This window comes from Pristiophorus japonicus, chromosome 25 (assembly GCF_044704955.1).
Source record: "Pristiophorus japonicus isolate sPriJap1 chromosome 25, sPriJap1.hap1, whole genome shotgun sequence".
Classification (NCBI taxonomy): domain Eukaryota; kingdom Metazoa; phylum Chordata; class Chondrichthyes; family Pristiophoridae; genus Pristiophorus; species Pristiophorus japonicus.
In genome coordinates, this window is record NC_092001.1 from 4,106,690 (window position 1) to 4,117,674 (window position 10,985).

Below are 10,985 nucleotides of genomic sequence, written 5' to 3' on the forward strand. Positions count from 1 at the left end.
GCCAGCCACGGTGCCATGTATTTGGCTGCAGCTGCTTCCCATCAATATTACTCAAAACTGTGTATCTGTTTTGCTGGGGGATTACCGCAGGGAACCCCTGCACTACCTTCCTTGCACTGCTCTTCCTGCTGGTCTTCCATTCCCTAGCTGGCTGTGGACCCTTCACCTGCGGTAAGATCAACTCACTACACGTGCTACTCACGTCATTCTCAGCATTGTGAATGCTCCAGAGTGATTCCACGCTCAGCTCCAATTCCACAACGAGGTCCGTCAGGAGCTGGAGGCGGATACACTTCCCGCACACTTAGTCGTCAGGATACCGGACGTGTCCCTGAGTTCCCACATGGTACAGGAGGAGCATGTCACGTGACCGAGCTCTCCTGCCATGAATTAACCCTTAGATACACTTAAATTGGCAACAACAATGCGAAAATTTACTCACTATTATAGAAGAGAAGAAATAAAATCTACTCACCAATCACCAGCCAATAACTTACCCCATTGGCTGTGACGTCACCTTTCTGCTTCCACTTCTTTCTTGCTTTCTGCCTGTAGCTGTCCAAGCAAGCCTCTCCTCGACGCTGGGCCCCGGACCCCCTGCTGTGCCATTTATCGGCCTCTCACCGAAGTCCCGACTGCCTCTCCACGCACCTCCTCGAAGCTGGGCCCCGGACTCCTTGCTGTGCCTTTTTTAGGCCTCTCAGCGAAGTCCCGACTGCCTCTTCACGCACCACCTCGACGCTGGGCACCGGACTCACTCTGTGCATTTTATCAGCCTCTCACCGAAGTCCCGACTACATCTCCACGCATTTCCTCGACGCTGGGCACTGGACTCCCTGCTGTGCCTTTTATCGGCTTCTCACCGAAGTCGCGACTGCCTCTCCACGCACCTCCTCGACGCTCCTTGATGGCATGGAGATACAAATCGATGGAATTTCAGTGATCGAGACACATGTCAAAACAAGTAATCGTCAAATTGACAGAGAAAAGAAATATGCCGGAAAGCTCCGACAAGGGCAACTCTCTCATGCTTATGGTCCGTGGATGGTCGGACAGATACGACACAATCTCGATCAGATCCAAAGCGGGGAGTTACCGGACGGTATCAACAGCTCACATCTATTTAGCTAGCCAAGCTGGAGGGGACACTGGATAACTGCACTCTGAAGGGACTAACCAGAGTATACCCAACGATTCGAAACTGCCAGATGGGCACAACAGCGGGAGTGGGGATTGTCTTGATGATCCCTATAGTCACATGAGACTCAGGTCCATTTTCCCTTTATCAACGGGAGAATATTGACGTTGTATGGGACAATGTCTCCCTCCGTTACTACTTGACTGCAGACTCCACTGTACGTAGAGATAACACGCTTTCCGGCGTCTCCCTGACAGGGTGGAGACAAAGGGTCGAGATCACGGTGTGCCCCCACCCGGTGGGACAGGGAGATTTCGATCAGTGTGGTTTTAATCGAACCGATGGATGTGTTTTGGAAATAGTACCCGCCCGTACACGTTATGCTCAGGCCGGGTACTGAAGAAAGGTAAATGCAGTGCCTCCACCACGGAACACTCATATCAGTATAACAGCTTGCAATGCCAGGTCCCACAACCAAATATCTGCTTTATACCTCTACGACCCATTATTATAGGGCAAGGCCGCATTATCCAAGTTAGACGGTGAGGTACCTAAATCATTAATGCCACTGATCAACTACATGATCACCTGCAGGATTGTGACGAGCTAGAACAGGTCCCTATTCCCCATTTAGCAGAGGTATTAAGGGAATTAAGACTCAGAGTCGTACAGTCTGTTAAGTTCTAAACCAACTGTGGACAAAGGTTGTGATACTGGAAAAAGAAACAGACACCGAACTGCAGGATGAGAGTTGGTGGAGGAGGGTGTGGAACTGGGGGATGAATGTAACATCCACCCTTGGATTCAAATTATATCACACATACTAGTCTGAATACAGCTAGTCCTAGCGGTAGCATGAGGAATCATGGCTTGCCGATCTTGCAGACATTATGCAGAACAACGGAGGTTTAACACCAAAGCTCAGATAAGCAAGGTGTTTCGCGTAATAGGCGAAAGGGGTAATTCGAACTATATTGATTTTAGTTAAACAACTGGGACTCCTGAAATCTCGTCACTGGCCAGCACGTTGAAGCAGGGAGTACCAGTCGATACAAAACTATAACACAATAGAAATTAGTGTAGGTTTTAGGGGGCTAGGATTAGCCCCTTGACCGAAAGGGGGGGTTTGTATCGCTAAAAAATCTTCCCCTAGGGCAACGGCACATGTAGCATAATGTTAGAACTAAATATGTAACTGTAATATTAAATGTATGTGTAAAATGTATAAAGATGGGTGCCCGATATTTAGCAAAGCTTCAAGGGATTTTCTATTAGCTGAAGGACACTACATTCATGGAAACTGATAACTGTTCTTTCCCACACACAGGCCCAACAAGCAGGTTTTGCAGATGTCTCGAATCAGCCAGGCCTCAGACATGATGTTCTATTTACAGCATGTTAGGACAATACGACACTGTAACAGGACTAAGATACGGAGGGTACCCAAACACAGCACGCAAGGACAGTAAGATAAGGGATGCCTGGACCATGTCACAAGATACATGAATAATTCTTGGCAACACAACTCTTAGCAACACATGAGGCAATTCCACAGTCACCCAATGTTTAGCGACGAGTTCTATTGTTTTATTTGAATCTACATGTAATCTATAATCAATATGATTGAATAGTGTCCGGCCGAAATGGGCTGATGTAACTGGAGTAAATTGCAGTAAAGTGTTGTATTACATATAAAAATCCATGAAATCATTTGTTCGGCGTAGAGAGGTACCTGGACCCCCCAGTTGCTTCATCTCCCCGCTGGCGTAATAAACCGTTTTGATGTATGGACTGACCTGAGTGATGAGTGATTCTTGGAACGGTACTTTCGCGCTAACAGCGACCAGAGAGGCACCAAGAAGTTTGTGGTCCTGGCCCTCCAGACCATGGTCAGGAATCGATGTCGATTATGTGGGCCCGTTTCTCGGTAAATGTTCCTGATGGTGGTGGCTGCTTTTTCAAAATGGATTGAATTGAAATAATGTCGGGAGGCACCGCCCCTGCCACCATTGAAAGCCTGAGGGCTATGTTTATCTCCCACGGCCTGCCTGACATACTGGTGAGTGACAACCGGTCATGTTTCTCCAGTGCCGAATTAAAGAATTCATGACACGCAATGGGATCAAACATGTCACCTGTTTAAACCTGCCTCCAATGCGCAGGCAGATAGGGCAGTACAAGCAATCAAACAGAGCCTCGAAGGAATCACAGAACGCTCACTCCAAACCCGCCTGTCCCGAGTACTGCTCAGCTATTATACGAGGCCCCACTCGCTCATTGGGGTGCCCCCGGCTGAGCTACTCATGAAAAAGACACTTAAAACTAGACTCTCCTTGGTTCACCCCAACCTGCATGATCAGGTAGAGAGCAGGCGGCAGCAAGAAAATGAAAACGATGTTCGTGCCATGGTGTAACGGGAAATTGATCTGAATGATCCTGTTTTGTGCTAAAGTAGCGATATGTTGACAAGTGGATCCCGGGCACGGCAATAGCTAAAGAAGGGAGTAGGATGTTTGTAGTCAAACGAGACAATGAACACATTTGCAGAAAGTACCTGGAGCAAACGAGGTTGCAGTTCACAGACTGCCCTGAACAACCCAACTCAGAAACCACCTCTTTCGAGCCTACAACACACACCCAAAGGATCAATGACACCATGCCAGAGCAGGAAGTCTAACCGATCACGCCCAACAGCCCAACAAGGCTAGGCTCACCCAGCAGCACTGCAGGGCCAATAATACACCAGCCAAGCGAGGGCACAGCCAACACAACACCACAGACATTTGTACCGAGGCGGCCCCCTATGGAAAGAAAGGTTCCCGACCGCCTCACCTTGTAAATAGTTTTCAATTTCACTTTGCGGGGGAGTCATGTTGTGTATCTGTAAAGCAAACACTCCCATCTTCCGCCACCTGTGAGCTCATCTCCTGAAATCCCAACGGATTCCAGCAACCCTTGGGAGCACTGTGTATAAGCCGGCCCCTAAGGCCTGTTCCTGATTCTGGAGTGTCTTAATAAAGACTGAGCTCACTGTTACTTTAACCTCCCTTTGTGCAGTCTCCTCTGTGTTAGGAACACAACAGGCAGGCCAGTTAGGAAATGTTGCATGCGCATTTTGTTCTGAGCATGAACACTAGAAACTTTATGTGTACTGTATAACCAAGAGACCAGGATTCCTCAGCATTCACTCGAGCTCGATCACCCAGTTTCTGAGCTTGATCAATGGCTGGAGCCACTGCCGTGTATCCGGGAATCTGAGAACTTCCTCGACCTTACTTTCCACGCTATGTTCACCCCATCGTTACTTGAGGTGCAGGATGAATGTAAATGGATGCCCACGGGTCAGGATCGGGGAATCCACAGTGCAAAAGAGGAACCACTTTTCACCTGGCGCAAGAGGTCTTTCGACCCATTTTGACTACGTTAGATTGGTAGATATATCCAATATTCACACTCCCCTTCTCTTGACCTGCAGCCATCTAATGGAGCAAAATATTGAATACCTGCTATGGGTTTTGAAAGCTTTTCGGAGTATCATATATAAACTTGACATTTGTGGCAAAGTATTCGAAACAGATCCATAAGTTACGATAAAACATTGAACTGATGTTGTGGGCAGCAAATCTGGAATTTGCGATTTGTCAATTTTCATCCTCGCTGATACAGGCCATCCCTGGGAAATTGACACGCGCTGGCAGATAGAAACATAGAAACACAGAAAATAGGTGCAGCAGTAGGCCATTCGGCCCTTCTATCCTGCACCACCATTCAATGAGTTCATGGCTGAACATGCAACTTCTGTACCCCATTCCTGCTTTCTCACCATATCCCTTGATTCCCCTAGAAGTAAGGACTCCATCTAACTCCTTTTTGAATATATTTAGTGAATTGGCCTCAACAACTTTCTGTGGTAGAGAATTCCACAGGTTCACCACTCTCTGTGTGAAGAAATTCCTCCTCATCTCGGTCCTAAATGGCTTACCCCTTATCCTTAGAGTGTGTCCCCTGGTTCTGGACTTCCCCAACATTGGGAACATTCTTCCTGCATCTAACCTGTCTAACCACGCCAAAATTTTAAAAGTTTCTATGAGGTCCCCTCTCATTTTTCTGAACTCCAGTGAATACAAGCCCAGTTGATCCAGTCTTTCTTGATAGGTCAGTCCCGCCATCCCGGGAATCAGTCTGGTGAACCTTCGCTGCACTCCCTCAATAGCAAGAATGTCCTTCCTCGGGTTAGGAGACCAAAAATGTACACAATACTCCAGGTGTGGCCTCACCAAGGCCCTGTAAACTGTAGCAACACCTCCCTGCCCCTGTACTCAAATCCCCTCGCTATGAAGGCCAACATGCCATTTTCTTTCTTAACCGCCTGCTGTACCTGCATGACAACCTTCAATGACTGATGTACCATGACAACCAGGTCTCGTTGCACCTCCCCTTTTCCTAATCTGTCAACATTCAGATAATAGTCTGTCTCTCTGTTTTTACCACCAAAGTGGATAACCTCATATTTATCCATATTATACTTCATCTGCCATGCATTTGCCCACTCACCTAACCTATCCAAGTCGCTCTGCAGCCTCATAGCATCCTCCTCGCAGATCACACTGCCACGCAACTTTCTGTCATCCGCAAATTTGGAGATACTACATTTAATCCCCTCGTCTAAATCATTAATATACAGTGTAAACAGCTGTGGCCCCAGCACAGAACCTTGCAGTACCCCACTAGTCACTGGCTGCCATTCTGAAAAGTCCCCATTTACTGCTACTCTTTGCTCCCTGTCTGACAACCAGTTCTCAATCCATGTCAGCACACTAACCCCAATCCCATGTGCTTTAACTTTGCACGTTAATCTCTTGTGTGGGACCTTGTCGAAAGCCTTCTGAAAGTCCAAATATACCACATCAACTGGTTCTCCCTTGTCCACTCTACTGGAAACATCCTCAAAAAATTCCAGAAGATTTTTCAAGCATGATTTCCCTTTCACAAATCCATGCTGACTTGGACCTATCACATCACCTCTTTCCAAATGCACTGCTATGCCATCCTTAATAATTGATTCCATCATTTCACCCACTACCGATGTCAGGCTGACCGGTCTATAATTCCCTGTTATCTCTCGCCCTCCTTTTTTAAAAAGTGGGGTTACATTGGCTACCCTCCACTCCGTAGGAACTGATCCAGAATCAATGGAATGTTGGAAAATGACTGTCAATGCATCCACTATTTCCAAGGCCACCTCCTTAAGTACTCTGAGATGCAGTCCATCAGGCCCTGGGGATTTATCGGCCTTCAATCCCATCAATTTCCCCAACACAATTTCCCAACAATAAGGATTTCCCTCAGTTCCTCCTCCTTACTAGACACTCCGACCCCTTTTATATCCGGAAGGTTGTTTGTGTCCTCCTCAGTGAATACCGAACCAAAGTACTTGTTCAATTGGTCCGCCATTTCTTTGTTCCCCGTTATGACTTCCCCTGATTCTGACTGCAGGGGACCTACTTTTGTCTTTACTAACATTTTTTTCTTTACATATCTACAGAAATTTTGCAATCCGTCTGAATGCTCCCTGTAAGCTTCTTCTCGTACCCCATTTTCCCTGCACTAATCAAACCTTTGTCCTTCTCTGCTGAGTTCTAAATTTCTCCCAGTCCCCGGGTTCGTTGCTATTTCTGGCCAATTTGTATGCCACTTCCTTGGCTTTAATACTATCCCTGATTTCCCTTGATAGCCAACGTTGAGCCACCTTCCCTTTTTTATTTTTACGCCAGACAGGAATGTACAATTGTTGTAGTTTATCCATACGGTCTCTAAATGTCTGCCATTGCCCATCCACAGTCAACCCCTTCTGTATCATACGCCAATCTATCCTAGCCAATTCACGCCTCATACCTTCAAAGTTACCCTTCTTCAAGTTCTGGACCATGGTCTCTGAATTAACTGTTTCCTTCTCCATCCTAATGCAGAATTCCACAATATTATGGTCACTCTTCCCCAAGGGGTCTCGCACAACGAGATTGCTAATTAATCCTCTCTCATTACACAACACCCAGTCTAAGATGGCCTCCCCCCAAGTTGGTTCCTCGACATATTGGTATAAAAAAACATCCCTTATGCACTCCAGGAAATCCTCCTCCACCGTATTGCTTCCAGTTTGGTTAACCCAATCTATGTGCATATTAAAGTCACCCATTATAACTGCTGCCCCTTTATTGCACGCACCCCTAATTTCATGTTTGATGCCCTCCCCAACATCACTACTACTTTTTGGAGGTCTGTACACAACTCCCACTAACGTTTTTTGCCCTTTGGTATTATGCAGCTCTACCCACATAGATTCCACATCATCCAAGATAATGTCCTTCCGAACTATTGCCTTAATTTCCTCCTTAACCAGCAATGCTACCCCACCTCCTTTTCCTTTTATTCTATCTTTCCTGAATGTTGAATAAACCTGGATGTTGAGTTCCCAGCCACGATCATCCTGGAGCCACGTCTCTGTAATCCCAATCACATCATATTTGTTAACATCTATTTGCACAGTTAATTCATCCACCTTATTGCGGATACTCCTTGCATTAAGACACAAAGCCTTCAGGCCCAACTACGTCCAAGAGAATGCCCGTTGAACACTTACCTAGAAATATATACATATATTTAATTATTTAAACAACAAAATACTTTATAATTTATATTTTACGAAGAGTTAAAATGGATACATTATTTGTTAATTAATCTTTTGTTTTAAATGTGTAATTTTATTTTATTTTAATTAATCTTGAACATGAAACGACTTATTTTTATTTAACTGTTGTGTACTTGTGCTTATGAGGGGATTTCTATTTTTTCTTCTTGCGGTTCAAAATGTAAATTATCTGAAAGCCAGCTTTGGTAGATACTTCATTATACCCTCAACTCTGGCACTAATCTTATGGTCTGCAGGGCTGTAGTAATACCCGCTCTCTTGTATGGCTGAGAGATGTGGACCATATACAGTAGACACCTCAAATCGCTGGAGAAATACCATCAACAACGTTTCCGCAAGATCCAGCAAATACACTGGGAGGTCAGATGCACCAAATTTAGTGTCCTCGATTAGGTGAACAATATCAGCATCGAAGCACTTTCCACAGTCGACCAGGTCCATTTTGTGGGCAACATTGTCCACATGCCTGTCATGAGACTCCCAAAGCAAACGGTCTATTTGGAACTCCTATTTGGCAAGCGAGCCCCGAGTGAACAGAGGAATGGTTTCAAGGACATCTTCAAAGCCTACCTAATCCAGTGCAAAATCCCTGCCGACGCCTGGGGGTCGCTGGCCAAAGATTGCCCGAAGTGGTGGAAAAACCTCGGGAGGGAGCTGAGCACATCGAGTCTCGTCACTAAGAGCAAACAGGAAACAAATGCAGGCAGCGCAAAGAACGTGCGGCAAATCAGACTCTCCAGCCACGGTTTCCTTCCACCAATGTCTATCCCACCCATCACAAAGACTGTAATTTTCATATTGTACAGTAACCCGAGAACTCACTTTTGGAGTGGAAGCAAGATTTCCTCGTTGTCGAGAGACCGCCTATGATGGTAATGACATCTCAGCCTGGAACTTGTGATTTAGTTATATTAACACTCGGTTCAATTTCCAGAGATACAATAGATCAATGGGTTAACCCCTTCCATTCAAACGCACACCTAACAACACTTCAATTTTCATTTACTGGTACGTTACTTGTAAATATAATATGGTTGCCCTTTCTGATTGGATGTGCTTGTACACATGATCCAGGCATGCGTGCAAGCCACGTGCACTTCTGGTATATGTGGGCCTTTATTGCTGAATCATATGTGACCATCAGGAAGGTGTGTACTTTTCTTGATGTTCAGAGGCATTTGACCGCTGAAAGAGTACGAGCGCAAATGCAGTCCCAACATCTTCCTGCCTCCCCTCAATGGATTGATATGTAAACTATGACTTTCAACATCCATGAGGCAAAAATATATGCAAAATTTCATGAGCATATTTAATGGAAATGCACAATACAGATTTCACAAGCAGGGAGTCCCATCAACAATAGATTAGACCAAACTCTCTGTGCTGATAAATTTGTTCAAATCGGAAAGGGGCTTTCTGCTGTCGGAAGCTGGAGCCACTCACAACTATTATAAGTAGAAACTTTATATCAATGCCTTCTTGGAACTAGAAACTACACATTTCCAAATAAAACTTTAACAGAAACTTAGATCAAGTCAGTTACTCAGCCCCGATATCAGTAAGCACCTGGCTTGATAGTTCAACTTTTAATTCGTGTTAGCTGCACTTCGCACGTTAATAAATCCCCTCGTGGCATGCAGGAGCGTATACCACTTCAGTGTAATTACCACTTCGGTCGACAGCACAGATACAATCTGCAATCTGTAAATAAAGTTGCTCTCATGTCACATCAGCAATTTTAGACTCATGGTCTCATGTTTGCTGTTCTTCCCGATAGTTGCTCAAACAATGTTCTTTGCTTTTAGGAGTTTGCATTCCCTCTGTGTAAACTTAGGTTAACGAGGATTCATATTAGAAGATTATTGGGCTGCAAACATGATTGTTCACTGACTCTGATTGACATCAGTCTGCTCTGGCACAGATATTCGTACGGGAGTGTCTCTCTCTGGTATACATAAGAGGGTGTTTCCCTGTCTTCTCTCAGTATCAGTTGAAGCATTGACTCCAGCACACACTGGTATTACCGTTTCACAGGAAAACCGAAGTAATGGAAAGATGTCAATCCAATGCAGCTGGAATACTATTCAGCTCGCTTTATTCCGTACAAAAGTTTTACTACCCGCTACTCGCTGCTGTCGGTGTTCCTTGTGAGTCTTTCTTTTAAATCATAGCATCTTCCAATTTAGATAGAAACCTTATTACCATCTGTCAATTGAGCAAACTTTTTCATGAGTTACAAGCTAATTAATTGGACCCTGACATCCGATTATTAATATTATTTAGCTCATTCGATTGTCTCTGCATAGGCCCTGCACTTCCGCTCTGTGACTGTCTCTCTCGTCACATAATCAGCGATCTCCATTCAATGATTCATGATCCTCGACTAAGCCATGCTTGCTCCATGTGGTTGAATCGTGTTAGCATTTGTGTTATCTTCAACTGGGATATGCTTCTTTCCTTGATTGATAAAGAGCTCTGCCTTCTGGCTCCAATCAATTTATTCTTCAACATCTGCATAGAAAGCAATTCATAGGCAGAGTGTCGCAACATCGAAACCAAAAAAAATAGGTGTGATTCCTTTTGAACGGCCTGAATAAAGTAATAACGTTAAGAGCAAAGAGTTTTTTATTATCAAACTGGAGTTGCCATTCTATAATATGGTAGTCTCTGTCTACCGCATAGTCCAGGGACAGGTGTAAATTTACTTCATCATTCATCAACAATGTTAGATCCACATCAAAACAGCGTGACCCGACTTTGTTAAATATAAGTTTTCTGATATCATTTCAAACTTAAACCTTACATTCTGAAAATATCGAACGCTGGTTGGTTTAAAGCGCCTGCTGTTGTTAGGAAATTATCTCTCTCTCTCTGTTCCTCTCTCTCTCTCTCTCTCTCTCTTTGAGTCTCAAACACCAACCTAATGCGAATGAACATCTCTAAGAAGTTGTTTTGGCTTAGCATGAGATTATAAGATCTAAAAGCAGGTATATGCCATTTGCTCCTCAAGGCCGCTCCGCCATTCAATAAGATCATCCTCATTTGATCATGGACTCAGCTCCACTTCCATGCCTGCTCCACGAAACCTTTTATTGCTTTTATAGCTCAAAAATCCGTCTTTCTCCACGTTAAATATAT